The following is a 19,485-nucleotide window of genomic DNA, read 5'->3' as shown; positions in this document are numbered from 1 at the left end:
AAATATCACTGCAACTGCATCCGAGACATTCTTGCTTTCCCCAAACATTTTTACTTGAATCTACAGCACTCACAGCAAAGCCAATAGCACACAGTGTCCTATGACTTCTGAGGAAGGGAAACAGATTCCGCAAAAGACACATACCACCACAAGAGCATCCCAAACAAACTTACAGACACACCACTCCTGACACTTCGTAAAAGATGTCTCTAGAAAAACTGACTTTAATCCTGTGAAGGTTTTTTGATTATATTTTGGAAGGGGTGGAAAATATATTTTAATGAGTTTAAACACCACCGAGATGCAGAAATTCAAGATCATCTTAGAGTCAGATTATCTCTCATGGGTTTTTTTACAGTCATCTTTTCCAGTTTAAACCAGCCATCGTAACATATGCATATGCACACACCTCAACATCAGTGTTTAAAACATTTAGCCAAAATTTAAACCCTACCATACACAGAAGAGTTGGTCATCTCTCCAACACATACATAAATAAAACTAAAATTTTGTTTGAGACGCAGAGTCCCAAACACTTATTTAATAGTGAATTATTTGAAAATTTATTGAATAAAAGGGAAAAAAATGGCTAGAAAGTAGGCAACACATTATGATGAAGTTAGAAAAACTAGATACAACAAAAGGAATGGATCAGAAGAAAAAAGAAAAAATGTGAAATGTTATAAGATACGTTCCAGCTGGTGGCCCAGGAAACCATGCCTGGTCTGTCCTTTTTGTACACAGTCTAGCACTAAAACATGGTGCTTATACCATGCTGGAAGGGGTGTTTAAATGGCACTGTCACCTGCTCCCCCTGTCTTCATGTACACAGCCTGGCACTTTTACCTGGAAGATGACATTACACTTCTTCCTTGATGAGAAAGAAAGAGAGGTTCCCAAAGCTGAGTAGGTTCAACTTGCCACTCACTGTGCTCCTCTTTCAGCCCGCTGACTTTAAAAAAGTTGGGTTAGACAATATTAGAGAGAAGTGGAATTTGCTAAAATATTATTGGAAAGCATTTAATTGTATGTTCACCTGCAAGCAAGCAAGTAGTCCCTGTGACTTCAAAGTTAAGGCATCTGTTGAAGTTGGTTTAGGGAATTATTCCAGGGAAAAAAAAAAGCAAAAAGGAAGTGACCTACTTGAATGAAAGACTCATTCGGAGGTTTATGTGTTCAGATCCCCTCAAAATAGGCTGACAAGAGGTATTAGCATATATTTCCTTAATTCCTTATATTTCCTTATGTCACACAGTATAAGTCTTGATTAACCCATTTGGTTCATACATACTCAAGATATTTTCCGCTCTCCTTCCATTCATTGCATATTTCTGTTCACTCAAGAAAGTACTCCTAATGTTTCCCAAGTATACAAAAATGTTTAAGAAACAGCAGAAAACCAAAACGGCAGCTTAGCTGCATAAAAACCATGAGCAGTTTGATTAAAAAGAACCTGTGCTCTAGACATTTAGAGATTTTTCTAACAGTTTAAATTCTATTTTAAAGTAAGATGGTCAGGATCTAGAGTCCTCATGACTCCTCACTTCTTTTGCCTTCCTCTTCATTGTAACTCAGCCAAAGCTGCCAATGAACTCTAAAAAGTATGTAACAGAAGCTTTAGCAGGATTCTAATTTTGGTCACAGATAACCAAGTATAGCAATTCTAGACAATATTAGCTGAGATTTATGATGCATTCAACATCTTCAGATGTGCAAAAGTATTTTTGGGCTTCACTTGAAAAGACAATATTCAATGTATAGCTGGTAAATTTTACTTCTCTTTTTTCTCCTATTTCTATATAAGAAGTATATGCATGCTGCACTTTATATAAGTTTTTTTTCTGAAGGATCTATTTCTTCAGCAAGAGAAAACACCAGTCTGTTCAAGTCTCACTTATTATACCTGGTTTTGAGAACAGAAGTTAGCTATACCATCATCTTTTCTCTGAGGAAGACATACCAATAATTAGAGGAAAACCTGCCCTCCTAGTGCAACTTGGGATAAAAAAATTCAGTCAATTTTTTCTGAACTCCATTGTTACATTATTTCTAAACTAAATTTAAAAAACTCTACCATAATTATTTGTTTGTTTTACCTACCACTATCAAAGTCTCTTCTCCCAAGAAGAAAGAGTACCTCCAAAAGCTTAGATCAAGTTCTTGGTGATGGAACTGCTCTTGGTTTTATACACTTACCAACTCATGTTAAGCCTGAGAGCTTCTGCATTCCACTTAGGCCAAACTGGGGGTTTGCCAATGATTACACTTCTTCTTAAAAGGTAATAGGAAAATCAGCTTGAAAAAGTGTTTTTTAAAACTTTTTTAGACAACTGTATTGGGACAGTGCTTCTTTATTGCCTCTTCAACCGACTGATGAAGGGAACAAACATGAGAACCTTGACTTTTACCAACAAATGAAAAGATAACAGAGTGAAAAATAAGAGGAAAGAGCTCTTTACATCTCTCTGAGTCCTTGATACCACATTTCCAACAGGTAGTAGGAACTATCTCTATAGCGCTACGCTGTTATTCTGCTTGGATTCTAAGATCTCACATTAAGCAGATTTCACTGAACAAAATACATTCCTGTTCACTGTTAACACAAGGAGGTCTAGAACTCCTGACTCCATCCTTCTTACTGGGATCACAGGACTGAATCTAGAAGCTTAAAAGTCTTTACTGTCAAATTGGAAGTGTTTTCCAGGTAATACTGAATGTAACAAACTGCTAGCTACCTGTAGAATGACTGAAGTAAGTGAAAGATGAGCCAGTTGCTACAGTTTGTTCCCAATTCTGAGTACAGATATAGGACCATGTGAGGAGAGACTTTAGGAAGAATGTTTTTTAATGAAAGCAATCTGAAGCAGTGATCTGTTTCCATATTATCTATGCATTTCCACAGATCAGTTGAAGATGTTGCCAGGTACAAGATACCATACTGTCAGTCTGACTTGAAAGAGCACTTTTATTGCTAATCCAGAACTCTTCCCTTTAGTTTATCAGCATAGACATGGAAGTTATCACCTGTTATCAGCACAGACATGTAAGTTAGAAGGGCTCAGAGACCAACCAACCCAAAATTCAAACTATTAAAATGTTATTCCTTTAGTCCCATTACACACACAGTATCTGTCTGTGTTCATTAAAACCCCACACTGAAAGCAGAAGAACCTTTAAAGCCACGCCAGGATCTTGGCCAAAGCTAGGTCCAGCCTCTCACAGGGTGCCAGCAGCCCTGGAGAGCAGGTGAATATGTAAAGGCATAGAGGTTCCAGTGTTTGGAGGCTAAACATCTATTTCTGCTGTTCCACCTGGACACATTATTAGGCAGAATGGAGCAATGGCCAACCAAAGAACAATCTGTGGGCATCCTGGTCAGTCTGACATGCTTCCGAAACTAATATATGGGTAATCATTAATCTGCTGTAAACTTGCCACCAGCTCTGTTACCGAAACAAGAACTAGCACTGGCTCAATCTTCACAGTAGGCTGCAATGATACACATATCACATCTCAGTTATCAAGCACTTCAGTGAAAAACCATGTCAATTATTTAAAGAAACTAAACAGTAATCCAATCCAAGGATAAGAGTTTCTCATGTTTAATCAAACAGATCTCCAGTGCTCAGTAGCAATTTATGTATGAATACTAGTCCATTAGGAAGTTGAGACTAGTTTTGAAATGGAAGCATCTTGAATAGCAAAAGCACACAACACAAATTACATAAGCAACCCACAAACCTAATTTGGTTAAAAAATCTTAAAGTTAAATATTAGCTGGATTCTGGGAGATCACCTGGGGAAAATGTTATGTATGCTTACTTTGCTTTTATGCTTTCCTAGTCAGCTCACAGATGCTGGGCTTCCTGTCTAGAGACAAGTGCTCTTTTTATATACACACATGCATCTCTACACATATATATAAAATACCATATTTTATTAAAAATTTCCTCCTTTTATTTATGTATACATATACATACAGTCATATGTACACATACAAACAAAATAAAATAAACATATTTTTAAAGGGCATTTAAAGGACTGAACTGCCACTTACAACCGATTACTGCTAACAACCCTGGGTAATACCTTAATGTAGAGCAAGATCACATCAAACAGGAGAAGGGTCCTGATACAAGGTCTTCCTTCAGTGCAATATTAGGGAAATGGAATCCTTTGCTTACAGGTAGCCATACCCATAGCTGCTAATCTGTGCCTGGTATTGTAGTTCATCCTCTTGCACTTACACTGGCTCCCTTATGACTTGCAGAAAAGCAGAGAAAGTGTGGCAAGTGTGTTATCTGTTGTTTAGAAAGGGATGGACTTTCTGGAGATCTTCAAGTCTTACATCTTTATCATTATCAGTCATTCTGCTGTCTTAGTTTTCAATCCCCTCTGCAAAGCTACCAGATCTTTTAGGAAGCTGTTAATGTGCAGGCCCAGGGCAATTACATAAGATGTTATTTTAGTCGTGAACAACGCATTAAATTTTGGATTCTGACACTCTTGCAGATTAGCACAACGAAATTCTTCACCCGTTTTTGGCTAATGATGTCTAGGCACTCAGGGATCATTTTATGCTTCTTTATCCCTATCTGGAAGCTGAATTAAAGGCTATCCACACACTAAATTTTCTGGCTCCAGCTCCTTCTCATCTAGAGACATCCATGACTTCCGCCGTCTTGAAAATCTGCTCAGAGATAATGTTAACAGGAGCTCCTGATAGGCTCTGAATGGTTTCAGAAGTTGTACTGCATGCTGTAAAAAGGAGTTAGATGGACCTTCAGTTCGACCCAATGAGAGGTGTCATTATTTGAAAACCTACTGTATTAAGAGCAATACTTTCAGATTTGCAATGGACTCAGGTGTTATGCAGCTAGGCTGCAGGACAAATCTTGCATTAGTACATAACACTCCCGCACTTTGATACCAGATGCCAACTACAGAACCAAAATGAACTGCCTCTACAGATATCTTGGCTAGTCCTGTATTCAACACAACCAGGAAGTCATGTCCTGAGACCTCAAAACAGCAAAGATTTTCTTCTATTTCAAAACAGCACTATATTATCAAACAACGAGGTTCACTTACAAATTCATCTCTGTAGATTTCTCTCATTTAGTGCTTAAGTGTACTGCTACTTTTTAAACTAACCAAAATCCACAGAGAAACAGGTCATTTATATAAAAGCATTTGCATTTTGGAATTAGTGTCCCACAGGGGTTCACAGTCATCTACCCAGAGATTTGCACTTCCTGCTGAAGTTCATGAAAAAAATGGGAAAAACATTTTCTTGACCGAGTATCTCCCACGACTGACTCTGCTTCTCTGTTTTTTTCATACTGACTGGCTTTCTGTCCTAAGATTTTGCAATAGAGGTAAAAGTAGTAACTTGTTTTATCCATGCAGCTTGCTGCCAAACTACTTGAAAGGTTTGCAAATGCAGAACTCTGGAAATACAGATTTAACAAAAACATTGCTTTAGCTAGACTTGTTTAAATGTCACAGCTGAAAGATTCAGTGTGCTTACTCTCTGCTTATTAAGTAAATATTTCCAGTATTTTCAAATTAAGAAACTCTACAACTGAGTCTAAATGAGTACAACATAAGTTGTATGAAGCTGAGAAGTAGAGCAGATACCTACCTGAAAGAAATAAAGTTACAGGTAAAAAAAAGTTGATGTTAACTTTTCAAATGCAAGTACTCTTAGATATCCCAATCTAGTAATAAGGAAGAATAGCAAGCATTAGAAGTGATCTGAATTTTGAAGTAATTACAGAAAAATAAAACTCAATGTATTAACTCACCCTGGAGGAAAAACCAGAGTAATCTAATTCAAACTAGTCTATAGCTGTCCAGAGAGATTACCTTCTGGAAGTACAGTAATTATATTTCTAAAGTGAAATCACTTATGCCTAGGGTAGGGAGGCCCAAGGGATTTTATTTTTTTATTATTATTTGAAATGTGTAAAACCCTCACAATGACATACATACTGAGAAAAGAACTTTTGAGTACAAAAGTACATACTCTGTATAAGGTCTTTCTTGGTGGTGGCAACCAGATACATGTAACTGGTAAGACTGTATCACACCAGATGTCAAGTAAGAACAGACACACAGTTGCACTTTTCCATATAGTGCCCATACATTCTAAGCTAAGGAGCAGATTGCTCTGGAACGTCTTATAAAAGTACTTCTTGCCAAATTTGTAATTATACTAATTTTTATTATTCTAAAGAAAGAATTCCTATGGGTTTCACTGAAAGCTTCTCTATGTAGATTTTTGCCATACTTTACAAACGAGATTACTTTAAAAAGAACACCAAACACTATATTCTTATGAGTTTAAACTTACTTAATGAAGTGTTTTATTTCAACAACTCTAGTTAATAGCAAGACCTAAGAGGACCATTCTGACAGTCTCACTGTGATATAACTGTTTCAAAATAGTTTGGTAGCTTTATGGAGAAATAAGATGTGTGGTCAAACAAGGCCTAACCTTACGCCTTGTCTAAAAAAACACCTCTACTAAGAGCCAGAAGCTCAGGTTTTGAACAGTTAGAAAGAAACAAATCAAAACAATACTAGAAACTTGAAATCATCCATGAAACATCTATGAAATCTTGGAAATCTCAAATTACTTACGACAATACACCTTGAGACCTTCCACTTTATTAGGAGTCCAGCTGCTGAATAGTCCACCCTTCTCTTTTCCATTTCCTACTCATTAGTACCGATGAAGTTCTTCCCTCAGAAAGTCCCTGCTGTGTTCCTGAACAGCATGGAATCTGACCTAAGACTGAGAACTGTATGGTAAACTTGGTAAGAACTACACATTTCATTCTGCTGCTGTCTAGTTAGTCCGTGCTGTTTGCAGTTATTTGCCAAGATCTGACAGTTAAATGTGCACGCTTCAATTCATAGCTAATAAATTCCATTCAGCAGCAAACTTGCATGCTTCCAGGTGACAGCACAAGTGGTCCCAGCAAAGAGACTGCACCAGTTTCCTCAACTAATAGATTACTGGATAGGAGTCACTTCTTGATCCAACTACCAGAGCAAGCCTTCTAACTGCATCACGTTCTGGCTACAGCAGATTTTTTTTTTTTTAATGCATTTATCTACTTATTTGTAAAGAAGCCGCGGCTTATTTATCAGTGTAATCAGTCAAGCAAGCAGGCACCCGCACAACCGGAGCTTGCTTCTGTCACTCACTCAGAGCGGTGGCTCCGGCAGCCCCGGGCGCGTCCCGGCGCCGCTGTCCCAGTGTGGACACTGGAGGGCGCGCTCGAGCCACCTTTCTGAGGAGACCCGGAGCGTTCGGGCTCCACACTTGGAAATCACTAAACAAAAAACACCTTTCTGCACCTTTTAACAACATCCAAATCCTCTTACCCTTCTCACCAGTGTACACACCCCGTTATTCTCCCATCCCAACAGCAAGATTTCTAACAATGCCTGGATCCCTAAGATCTACCTCTTGGGAGATAAGCAGGGGAATGGTGGTGGAGGTGCAGACAGACAGATGGATGGACAGATTTTTTCCTATTGAATTATGTGTCAAACTCAAGGGACAATTTGACTGCCAACTCTTCAGCGCTCTCCAACTCCTTTCCCACCCTTTCTCTTACTGCATTTATGGCCTGTCCTCAAAACTGTCCAAACATTTTTCCCTTCTACCAATGGGAACACGAAGCGGATGTGATCCCCGCAGGCAGCAGCAGAATGATGAGGATTCAGAACCATCAGTCAGAGTAACTCAAGCACAATCATTACCTCTGTGTGACCAGCTAATTTTACAGAAGTGCTGTTTAAAACCCAGCAACACTGGTTACCAGTTTATCTTGCTTCCCAAAGCACAGTAACTCAAAGGTAGTCTGTTCATTTAAACCCCCTTGAGCCACGACACCTCTAAGATTATCACAGAGCTAATGATGGACAACTCCTCTCACACAACGGGCTCATGCTAAGGTTAAATTTTATCCATGCAGCAAGTGGGGCACCGCACAGAAAGCTATGAAAGAACAAAACAAAAATCACAGAGCCAGCCCCAGTATCACCCGTTTCACTTCATAAATAAGCCTCACTTGAACCCTGTTTTAAATACCACACGTAGCAGTGTACACACAGAGTTTGTCCTCTGAGGGAAGATCACATATGACAAATGCCAGCTACATCAAGCAATACACTTCTGGAAGTTGTTTAAATAGAGCAAATATTAAATCTATATAAAGCAGCTGCACTGGTCAGAAGTGACCAAATCAAGCCCTGCTCATCCCATTTTGTTGTTGCACACCCAATCTAGTGTAAGCAGCAAAGCCGTAGCAGTAGATCTGGGAAGCACAGCTGCCTGCCTGATTTGAATTCAGATGACTGCCTTACCATCGCACACGCCATGAACATTAAGTTTCACTTACTGACTTCTCCCTGCCCTCGTGTTCTTTACCAAAGAATGCGTAAACTGAACTTTAAATTGTTAATTACACCTCCTTCTAGTGACCCAAAAAATGCATGTGAAGCTGTAAGCAGCAGTATGACTACGGCAAACTTAGTATTGTTCAAGTAATTTCTGTCCAGCAACACTGTGCTTTGCTACAGAACAACAGCTCACAATACAGTACACGCCAGAAGTGCTTGGAAAGGAGAAATAAAACTTTTCCCTCACTTCATTCACTAGACTACGGTTTGCCTTCCCAGTTTCAGAACTTCTGCTGCATAAGCAGTTTCATCTTGCCAAAAAGACTCCTGTAAACTTCAACAGAGGATCAGGAAAGGCATGGGGTGGAATTCTAACAAGATACGTAAAGGCTGACTTACCAATTGGCCCACCGACTTGTTAAAAAAATAAATCAATGTCACATAAAAAGTTGCTGACATGTTTTACACACAAAACCTCTCACATCATACCTGCATGCAGATCCCTGAACAACTAATGAATGAACACGGAATCAAATATTTTAAAAAAAAATTATCAAGGAATGGAATAACAGAATGGCTGATACATTTTTCTTTTATTCCCCTGCTGGTTTACTTGAGTGCTCCCTACCTACATTGTGCTACTAGTCTTACAAACCAAACTTTACCCAATCATTTTACCCTCAGTCTCATTTACCCTCAATCTACTTTTCCCCATCCTATGTTTAGACATTAAAAAGGTATCACTCATGCACATATGACCATTGGGTGGAGATAAGGTTTTAATTAGAAAATTAAAACCAAACTATTGGAGTAGACACTTTCTACAAAAACAATATTTGAATGCCAACACTACTTCACTAAAAGAAGATCAAATGGACTATCTTAAAATAAAAATTTTTTTCTTATGTTCTAATTTTCATTATTTCAACAGTCTTGACAAAATATTTGCAATAAAAAAGTAAAAGCTTAAGCTTACTTGAAATCAACAGTTGTGTTTCCATCTACTGGAAAAATGAATTTAACTGAAACAGTAATTTGAAACTTTGGGATTTGGGTAAGTAAAAGAGCAATGATTTTTGTGTAAGATGCGAAGACTTTGCGTGTGACGTGTCATCACGTGTCATGTCCCAAACACAAGTCTGCAGAAACCTCTGCCATTCCCTGCAGTTCCCACAGATTTCACAAAGTCCCTGCTCTCAAACAGTTGCCTGTCAGAATGCAAACTAATTAATACTCCTAAAAAACATGTATAAGTAATTTCTTAAATAATATTTTTTGCTAGTAAATCTGAAATGTCATCTTATTTCAGTATCTTGCTGATTGCCACTATCCCTTCATGAGACCTGGACACTAACATTAGAACAAGTTCTTTAAATAACTGATGTGCAAATCTCACAGAATGGTTGCTAATATGAAGCATTCTCAGTATGTAACACCTTTTTTCCTTTAAGCCAGAGACCTTGAAAATAATTAAACACGATGGTACAAGTAGAGAACCTCCCACTTTTAAGTTTTTATTATTGAACACATGTTGTGAAATGGCTACAGCTTTAAAAGACTCTAATTAACCCAAAATAAGAATGTAAATTTTTTGATATGGAAAAACACCTCTCCCTAACCTCTCCTTTCTCTTTTTTTTATCTCCATTATTCTTGTAAGAATGACATCAGCCATAACCACACAATTCAGTCTTGCTTTATTCTGAAAAAACACAATTTTAAGCCACAGCATAGCACATTACCATCACCATGCTTTTTTGTACTACAGTTTTGCTGTAGTATAACCTGAGATCCATCTGGAAATGGTTATAGTGACCATGGGCTCAGATAAGCCCTCTAACAGCATTTGTGACCAGCACACCTGTATCTCACATGTCAGCCTGAATTAAACTCACCCTTTTCCAGGACCTTCTATGAGCTGCTTCTCTCATCATGGACAGTACAACCACTTTCCCACTAACAGACTCACTCTTAATCCTGCCATCATATTCTACTTTGTACTTCGTATTGGACAAATAAGTCCAATGGTGTCTGTACCCCTCCAGTTGCAAGATGCTTCTAAAAAGTCAAGTTTTCACCACATGAGCCAGGCCAACTCATTCCAGTTTTTATCCATTTTTACCTCAAACACAAAACACAACAGGGCATTTTATTTAAACTTCTGAGTTCTTTACCTTTCGAATCTTGAGACACTACAATTCATTCCACATCTGTATGGGGAGTGCAACACCTAAATTACGACCACAAACACTATCACAATCCTAAGTGCATACCTGTCTCTTAAGTAAAAGGAACATCCTCCCCCTTTTTCTACAGCATAAAGACTCCCTGATCTAGAGATCAGTGTCCTGCAGGGAGCATCAAAGGGCAGTAATGAGCCTGGGACAGTCCCACCAAATGGTAACTTTAAATCACCTATAACTATAGCAGAAAGCATGGGTTTAAAGCAGGACACTGAACTTTTATAAAATTGCACTCAAACTGTAAGTAATTTCTACAAACAAATGCATTTAGAATAACAGAATGATTCAGGGACTGAGACACTGTACAAAGACACACTGGAGAGTCTTTTTCTTGTCATTGTGGTACTATAAAGTTTTCTCCAGATCACTGACCTTTTTTTCTGTTTGTAGAAATACCCAACACAAGGACCTAATACCAAGCTGGAGCTTGATGCTGGCCAAAGACAAACAGTGTTTGAGGATAATGTTTTGATCACATTCTTAACAGCTCAAAATTAAGCCAAATTATTTTGTAGATTACTTGATTTTCCTGCTCTTACTACGGTTAAACCTCAAATAAAAATGCCAAAACTAGTAAGTCATATTGCCAAGATTTCTGTTCCTTTCTACCTCCCTGAGGTTTGCATATACAAGAATTCACAAAAAGAAAAAAAAAGATGAGATTAAAATTTTATGCTTTCAATAAGAAAGGTCCTAAAAGTCAGGGTTCCTGCAGACATTCATCCTCTCTAAGACTCTTTCAGTTAGCCGGGCATGTTTTCATTACTTTCTTTCTTATTTTTCCTTGATTAAAAACAAACAAACAAACACCCCAAACCAAAACAACAAACCCATGATTTAAGTTAATAGCTTCCATTATTTTTTAAAGAAAAAAAAAAGGCACAAGAGGTAGTTCAATAAAGGTCCAATGAACTTAGGTTGTAACAGTTTTACAATCATTTTAGAGAGTCTCGGTATGCAGTTAGCCCACTAATACAGCAGCAAAACAGACACCATTTCACAGAGCTAGTACAGTATTTTGTCAATAATTTCCATATTAATTAGTTCTTGACAAGACAGGCTGAAAAAGTGAAAGAGCAGTGATGCATAGGATCTAAAACAAATTCAGAATTCACTCAGAATTCAAAAAAGCTGAATATACACACTTTGGTTAGATGTCAAAGATTCCATTAAGAAAGAAAGAAAAGAAAAGAAACAAAAAAGCTCCAAAACCTCAATAATAAAATAAAAACCTAACAATGCTAGAGGCCATACCTCAGTACTGCAGATTTTTCACAGCAACATGGAAGTAAGGTACCCTATATAGTGCAACACTTTGAAAACAAATTAAGGAGAGCAAGATCATCAATTCCAAACATTTCAATGGAGGGAAGACGAAATGAAAGATTTCTCTGAAGAGTCCTTTAAAAATCACATTTAAATAAGCTCAAACTAGACTCCAATTATCAGCACTTTATGTAAATGAGAATTTTGTCTATATCCTTTTGAAGAAGAATTTTTTGGCAGATGTTGTATGGTCCAGCCATATTCAAAGTGTTAAAAGCCAACTACCTCAGTAGAAAAAAAGGGAAACATTATGATGCTGGTGTCAAACCAACCAGTTTTACAGACACTATCTGTTCAGAAGCAGCATGCTAAGATTTCAGAGCCTCCTCTAGTCCGACATCTATTTATAGCTGCCCAGCCTCTCTACAATTTCTCACAGCCTCTCCTCCTCTCAAAGCCAAGTGGGAGAAGTTTAATGGATATAATGCTGGGCCTTGTGCTGCAAGATGGCCAGATCTGCAACTCTCCTCCAGCAAAACCACGTGCGTGAAGACCAGGGGTTATGAGATGAGGTTGGTTTAACCTACAGAGCAGCCAAACACATGGCACAAACCTTCCCTGTCCGCTTTAGGAACACTCATTTTTTCTCTGCCAGCATGCTGACGGTAATGAACCACATCAGCATCAGAGCCTCAGCAAAACACACCTGCCTTCTTCCTCCTCACCACCAAGCAACAGCCCAAGCCAGCTTGCAAGCCAGGACAGAAGCTATCCAAGTAAGCTTTGACCCCCGGACAGCAGCAATGTCAACCAAGCACCCTCCCACTTATAATGCTACTCCTGTACGCTGCACCTTCCTCAAAGAAACTCGGAGGCTGTTGGCGTGCAGTCTCTACCACTCAGCCATGCGCGTCTTTTTAAAGCACTGATCTAGACCGGCTCTCCTTCACCTCCATCAGATGTAACATCGCGGAAAGGGTGCAGATATTTTCCTGCATATGGAACACAACGCCACAGGCTGAACTCCGCTACACGCTCCGCACATCCATCCCTGGTGCCTTCTCTCCTACCGCCTACATCCACTTGCCTGTAGTACTCGTACAGCGACCGAGGAGGTGACAGCACTGCTGGAAACTCCTGCCCACCCGATCACAACCACATTTTCGTCCCTTTCCCCAGTCAGAAGCAGACGGAAGGGGAGGGCTGACTTCCTCGGGAGGAAAATAGGCAGGGAAAGGCCGGGGCAGAGATCAAGAGAGGAAGAATCACCCCAAAGGGAGAGGAGATAATCCCCGAGAGGCGAGGTTGCGGAGGAGCCTAAGCAGGGAGTGAGGGACAGGGACAGCGAACCGGGGGGATAATCCTGCAGAGAAGGGGGGAGATAATCCCCTCGGAGGGGGGGGAGGCGGAGGATCCCGGAGAGGGAGGGGCGGGAAACCTGATAATCTCCAGGAGGAGAGAAAATACCGGGAAAGGGGGTGGGGGAAGGAGGGTGAGCGGGTGGATAATCCAGAGCGGCAGATGAAGCGCGAGTCTCCCGGGGACGCATCCGGAGGCGGGAGGAGGAGGGTTAATCCTCGTTCTGGGGGCAAAAATCCCTCTTCCCGGACTCTGGCGCTGCCATGTTCGCTCCCCTGCAGGCCCGCCCGGCCCCGCTACCTGCGGGCGGCTCTTCCCCCTCACGCCACACGAACACGGGGCGCCTCCGCTCCCGCCGCCGGGACGAGTGGCTCGGCCCGGATGGCTGCGGGACCCCGCCTCCCACCACCATTTCCCCGCCGGCTCGGAGGGAGGGGAGAAGAGCGTGGACCAACCCCCCCCCCCCCCCCCCCCCGCGCACACGCGACCTCCCCGCCGGTACGGGGACTCACCGGCCGGCACCGACTCCCGCCGCTCCTCGTTCCCTCCTCCCTCAGCGGGCGCCGCTCGGCCCCATGGATTATCCCTGGCGCGCGGGTCTCCCGGAGGGACGGCGCGAGCTGGAGGTGCCTCCGCAGCCGCTCTGCGCCCGCCTCGGCGCGCGCCGCCGGCGTGGCTGTGGCACGCGCTCCCGCCGCCGCTCCTCCTCCCCCGCCCACCACCGGCGAGCGCGCGCGCGGCCTCCGCGGCGGTCGCGCGCGAGCGCCTCCCGCTCACACCCCTCCCCACCACCACCGCTCCAGCCACCTCCCGGAGGGAGCGCGCGCGCCTCTGCTCGGCCCCCACCTTCGTGTGTGCGTGTGTGTGTGTGTGTGTGTGTGCGTGCGGGAGTGAGAGGGCTGGGGGCGGGAGGGGTCGGCGCGTGTGAGAGCGCGTGTCACTGTGCGTGAGAGAGCTCGCGTGTGACAGAGCCTGTGTGAGTGTGCCGGGGGCTGAGGGCGAGAGGGGTCAGCGCGTGTGAGCGCGCGAGTGTGTGACTGCGCGTGTCACTGTGCCTGTGTGAGCGCGTGTCTGTGAGGCGGCACGTGTGGGCGTGTCGGGGACGGCGCGGGGCCGTGTGAGGGGACACGCGTGTTCGTGTAAAAGCAGACGCGTGTTCGTGTAAAAGCACAGGCGTGTGAGGGCCACCGTGTTTGTTGACGGGGAGCGTTGGCGAGAGACAGAGCGAGGGGGTGTGCGAGCGTGTCCGTGTCCCCACGGCGCGGAGCGCAGGCGCTCCCGGACAGGGCTCGGGCTTTGCCCGGGCTGGTTCGGACTCTCCTCGGTCCGAGCCCGGAGGGGACGCGCTGGCGTGACACGTGGCGCTGCCCGATCAGTCACCGAGTGCGAGAAACACTGGCAGAGAAGTCACGTACTTCAGAGGGGAAAGGGGCGGCGGGTAGTTTCCCCAGATGCCAATAACCTGCAAGCACTGAGTTGGAAGCAACACCGAAAAAAACGATTTTCCTGCACTTCTGCTCACTGTTTGCTTTAAACAATTCGTTTGCTTTGAACACTGATAATAGAGTAGCTTTCACTTTTTGCTTCTACAGAGGCTCTCACCTTTGGATACTCTTGAACTTCGGGAAATTTGGGTTGCACTCGGTCAGTCCTGTATGAAAAATTCTCCCTAACTAGAGGTGGATTTTTTTGGGGTTTTACCTAAGGGTAAAATTTGCCCCAGAAAAGAAAATGTTTATATCCAAAACAACCCTTCATTCTTCAGCTTGTTTTAATTCACTTTTTTCCTTCTCATACAGACTTTCCTGACATTTTTTGAATCCAAGTGTACAGTTTGGCCGCAATCTACTTGATTTTGCTGTTTTAAGAACACCTGATAGCCTGGTGTGACATGGTAACCCTTCACAACAAGCAGTCTGCAATTCACACTGACTTTTCCTTTGGGAGCCATTGGGGAAAAGGGAAAACCAGAACTATGTGGGGGCAGAGTTTGAACAGAAAATCCCACAGTTACCAATTTTCATTCTAATGGGTTCAGATTGTGCTTTCCTACCAGATAACAAATAAGCTGATTTCTATGCAACCAAAGATATGAAAAAAAGCAGCCTATATATATGATGGGCATAATTACAGAAACTGTGGAACAGCAGTCAGCAGGTGAAAAACCTTTCTCAGATTGACCAATAAAGTTGCATCAAGTAAATAAGATGTTATGGACCTCATCTTAGGAAACCAGCATGTAAAATTCCTTCAGGAATCATTTTTACTTACTCTTAAAATTACAGTAGCTACCCTGTGCTGAGAGCTTCACAAGCATGTGAAATTATGCATCCCCAGGTCCAAAGAGCTTACAGCCCTCCTGCAATTTCTCAGTTAAAAAGTCCAAATTGAACATATTTTTGGTAATTTGCTTCACAAGCAGTTATCTTTTCCTTATCAGACTGAAAGGAAACTTAAAATGGCATGAGGAATTCTAAGCTACAAAATTACCTACACCACCATTTCGGTGTTCGAATCCCTGCAGCTACGATGGAAAAACTGACAGGCATAGAAAATCTTCACTCCCCAAAAAATAACTCCACATCATTCTCTCTCCTTTGCTCCTTGCTTATTTTTCGTGGTGTTCTAATGGAAAATCTTTTGAACCAGAGCCACAAAATGCATAAATGTCATCTCATCCTGTATTTCACAACTCAACGTTTTGTTGACTTCTCTTACAGTCCCTGCATTTGTGGAGACTGAACAGTATTTTATTATGAAGAAAGGGTTGTAGCAATTTATGCTGACATCTTACATGATATCCTGACTTTACCTTCATGGCCTATGAAAGAAAATTGTTTCACTGCAAAACTTAGAGGTTCCTTATTACAGTGCTACTTAAAGCTTGAATCCAAACCTGTGAAACATGAGAGCCTGTTTTTGGCTGTAACAGAAGTATCTAAACACGGGGTACTTTGACTGCTCCACAGCCCTTTGAACATCTTTCATCCTGGCCTCCACAGCTGCTGTTTGGCTATTAAAGCCCTCTAGATAATGTGTCCCAAATGCTCACACACCATATTTTGCCCACTGTTTAATACATTTGACCCATTAGGGTCAAGAAGGAATTAGAGATGTATTGTTTCAGAGAAGAATTTAGAATTTGATGTTCACCCTCCAGCAGGAATTATCATATCCTTTTGGCTCTTTACTACTTACATTCAAATGCCGCTCATAGCAGAAATCCGCCGTTGAAGGATGGTCCTTAGGACCCTGCTGGTCCTGTTCAATCTGATGGCTTTGTGCCATTCCTGCAGTGCAAAAATGACTGTAAATCTCTTTTATCCATTTAATGGGCAATTACTGCACTTCAGCCAAACCTCACCCTGTTCCCAGTTTAGGGCAGAGAAGATGGGGACCCGGCCAGGGCTGACTTATGTCCCTGCAATGTCTGGCAAGGGATCATGGTCAGCTAGGCATAAGTTAGAATAGTGCCAAAACTAAGTTGCTTTATGCCAGGGATTATCTCAGTCTCTGTCAAACCACAGGATTCAGGGAGCATAAAGTCTGTATGGTAGGGCAGTTCCTACCCTCATAATTTTGGTCTGATTGATTAGCATTCACTAGAACTGGAGTTTATGACTCTACAGAGCTTTGAACTCTGCCTTTGATGATACAGATCTCACTGAAGCAAAAGGTTTCTTTTACTATGAAGTCTGCTGCTCCTTTTTGTAAAACTGCAGGGACCAGGGTGGCTAATGTTGTGATAGTTCCGTGCTGATGCTGCAAGTAACAAAGTAGAGGTCTTTATCCAGGGTGTTTTAGTTTTGGTGGGGCTCCCACCCTGATGTTAGAGTAGTTAGAGGAGCAGACACTCCAGTATACAGAATGTGAGAAGGAGGACGATGTGGTTTTCAGTCCACTTACAGTTCTGGATGTACACATGAAAAAGAAAACCTGTAATCACTACCAGCACTGCCACAATAGTGGAGAAATTATCTACTGCCTAGAGTCAACTATGCCAAAATTTTTGTCTCATGCTCTGCAGAACTCTGGGTCTGAATTCTGAATTCTCTATCACTGCTCTGATGAAAATTTTAACGATGAAATAAACAGATGTACCCAAAGAAGAACTTCTTCTTTTTAGTTACCCTTTTCACATCTAGTTATTGTGGCAAAGTGTTGTTGAGCACTTAGAGTGAAAGATTTTGAGACACTGTGTATTTTTTAAGGAAGTTTTAAACTGATTGGTGGCATACTCAGCAAGTCCAGTGTTCTGTGTACTTTCATTAACCAATGTCTAGCTTGGATCAGTTGTTATTATCAGTCTTAAGACAGTTGGAGTTCTAGACTACTTCTTTATTTGATAACCCCTAAAATATGCTTTCTTCATGACCCAATAAATTAAGACAATGAAGTATGAGCTTCTTTGATGTGTTTATCACCATTTGGTAATCTTACGATGTTTATGTATCCACTGGCACACCATCCAATATATTTTTTATTAAGTTCTTTGTGCCAAAGAAATGAATCATGGGATTTTTAATTGTTATTATTACTTTTATTTATTTTTGGTATACAGTTTGATTACATGTCTGTACATAAGACATCATGGAAGATTTAAAAAAAAGATCCAGTAAATGCAGCAAAATCTCTAAGAAATAACACAATTTTCCAAAGTATCACAGAGGAACTCATTAAAAGATCATGTAGATGATTACAAATATTGATGGTAAAATAAAACCAGTTTTCTTTTAGGGATGGGTTATCAAAACAACAATAATTAGGAAAATGTTGATTTACATGTAAAAGTAACATGAAATAATAAAATGAAACAGCACCTATACAGTTAAAAGGCTATATGTCTAATTCCTGTGCTATTTTCATCACTGAGTTCTGTTTGCAAGTGGAATTCAACTCCACAGGAGAAGAAAATGAAGACAAATAGTATGGCTTTATTTTTAAAAGGGGCGGATAATTTCATGGCAGCTTACAACATTGGTAACTGGGCAAGCTAAGATAATAAGGCTAATCAAATCTCATGCTTCATAGCACTAGTTCCCTGCGGGGTCAGGAAAAATCTTTCCACTGTATACAGCACTATACAATTAGCAAAGTTATTATTGGGAAGAAGAGGTACAACCTTCTAAAGAAACCAGCTTTTGCTGTTGTTAGATAACAGAGGCTATACTTGGCCAGACAGAGAAAAGAGCACTATTTTCTTGTGCCACTTCTGCTCCTCTAAGCTGTCAGAATTTTAGAATTACAATTCTCATGTTTGTTGAAAAAAAAAAAAAAAAATCCCCTGAACATGATTACCTAAGTGCATTACTGTCTGAAATCTATCAAAAATTCCTCCACCTGAGACTGGTATTCCAGTTCAAAAATAGTTGTCACTGACTAGACATGGGAATCGCATTGATTAAGATGTTGCAGGTTGCAAGTGAACATTTCCTTCTGGTTAGGTCAGTAATGTTACAGAATTTGCATCTTAGTAGCGGTTTAGGCAGGAAGACACAGCCCCAAATGATGATGAGCTCTTAGCTAGGAGTTGAAATGACATGTGTTTGGAATATTTAGTTTGGGAAGTACTGTTGATTTTCTTTAATTGCCTGAACATATTGTTGTAGGTGTTTTGTGTGTATACTTATATTTTATTTTCCATCAGTGTGTGCATCAGGGAAATTATATTAGCTGCAACTGAAAATATTTAGCTATTTTTCTGCAAAATGTATGTTATTCATGTGAATGTGATACTCTTTATGAGTTGGTGGGGTTTTTTCTTAGGAGGCAGAGGAAGCACAACAGCAGAATTCTTTGTAAACCAATATTATGAAAACAATTCTGTTTCCATGAGCTATACCTCAAACGAAAGAACTGTCATTACCCTGACCCATATCTCAAATATATTTATTTTAAAAGTACTAATTATTTTCAGGTGGCCTATACTTTTCCCCTGTGCCCAGCCTATGTGCGTTCTCAACTCAGCCCACATTCAGAGCACAGAAAAAGTCCACCAAAACATTACCTCACTGGCATCTTGAAACTTGGGTTACATGACAAGAAAATCTGAAAACATAAGAGGAGCTTACACAAAGACAATTTCAAAACTTCTTCGCAGGTACAGTAGTGCTTATCTTTCTTACAGAAAGAATATTCATCCACTGTCTTTCACTAGGCTGCGTGGCCCCAAGCTGTAGAAGGTTCAGCTAAATGAAGTT

At 41.1% G+C, this 19,485-nt stretch overlaps 1 protein-coding gene across 13 annotated transcripts in view; it reads right to left on the bottom strand.

Annotated features, from left to right (window-relative positions):
- MPP6 (membrane palmitoylated protein 6) overlaps positions 1-13,948 on the bottom strand; it is a 59,550-nt gene extending 45,602 nt beyond the window's left edge. For 11 of the 13 annotated variants that reach the window (XM_027639092.1, XM_027639091.1, XM_027639093.1 and 8 more), the window contains exon 1: positions 13,798-13,948. The gene's annotated coding sequence lies outside the window, so the exon portion shown is untranslated. Of the gene's footprint in view, positions 1-13,585; positions 13,608-13,797 lie in introns of those variants that run through there. The other 2 variants (XM_027639090.1, XM_027639089.1) reach the window with 2 other exon arrangements.
- Positions 13,949-19,485: the final 5,537 nt, after the last annotated feature.

The sequence above is a fragment of the Corapipo altera genome, unplaced genomic scaffold, assembly GCF_003945725.1.
Source record: "Corapipo altera isolate COAL_440 unplaced genomic scaffold, ASM394572v1 44, whole genome shotgun sequence".
NCBI classification, from domain to species: Eukaryota; Metazoa; Chordata; class Aves; order Passeriformes; family Pipridae; genus Corapipo; species Corapipo altera.
The sequence above is the reverse complement of the archived record's forward strand: the minus strand, read 5'-3'. Positions and strand labels throughout refer to the sequence as shown.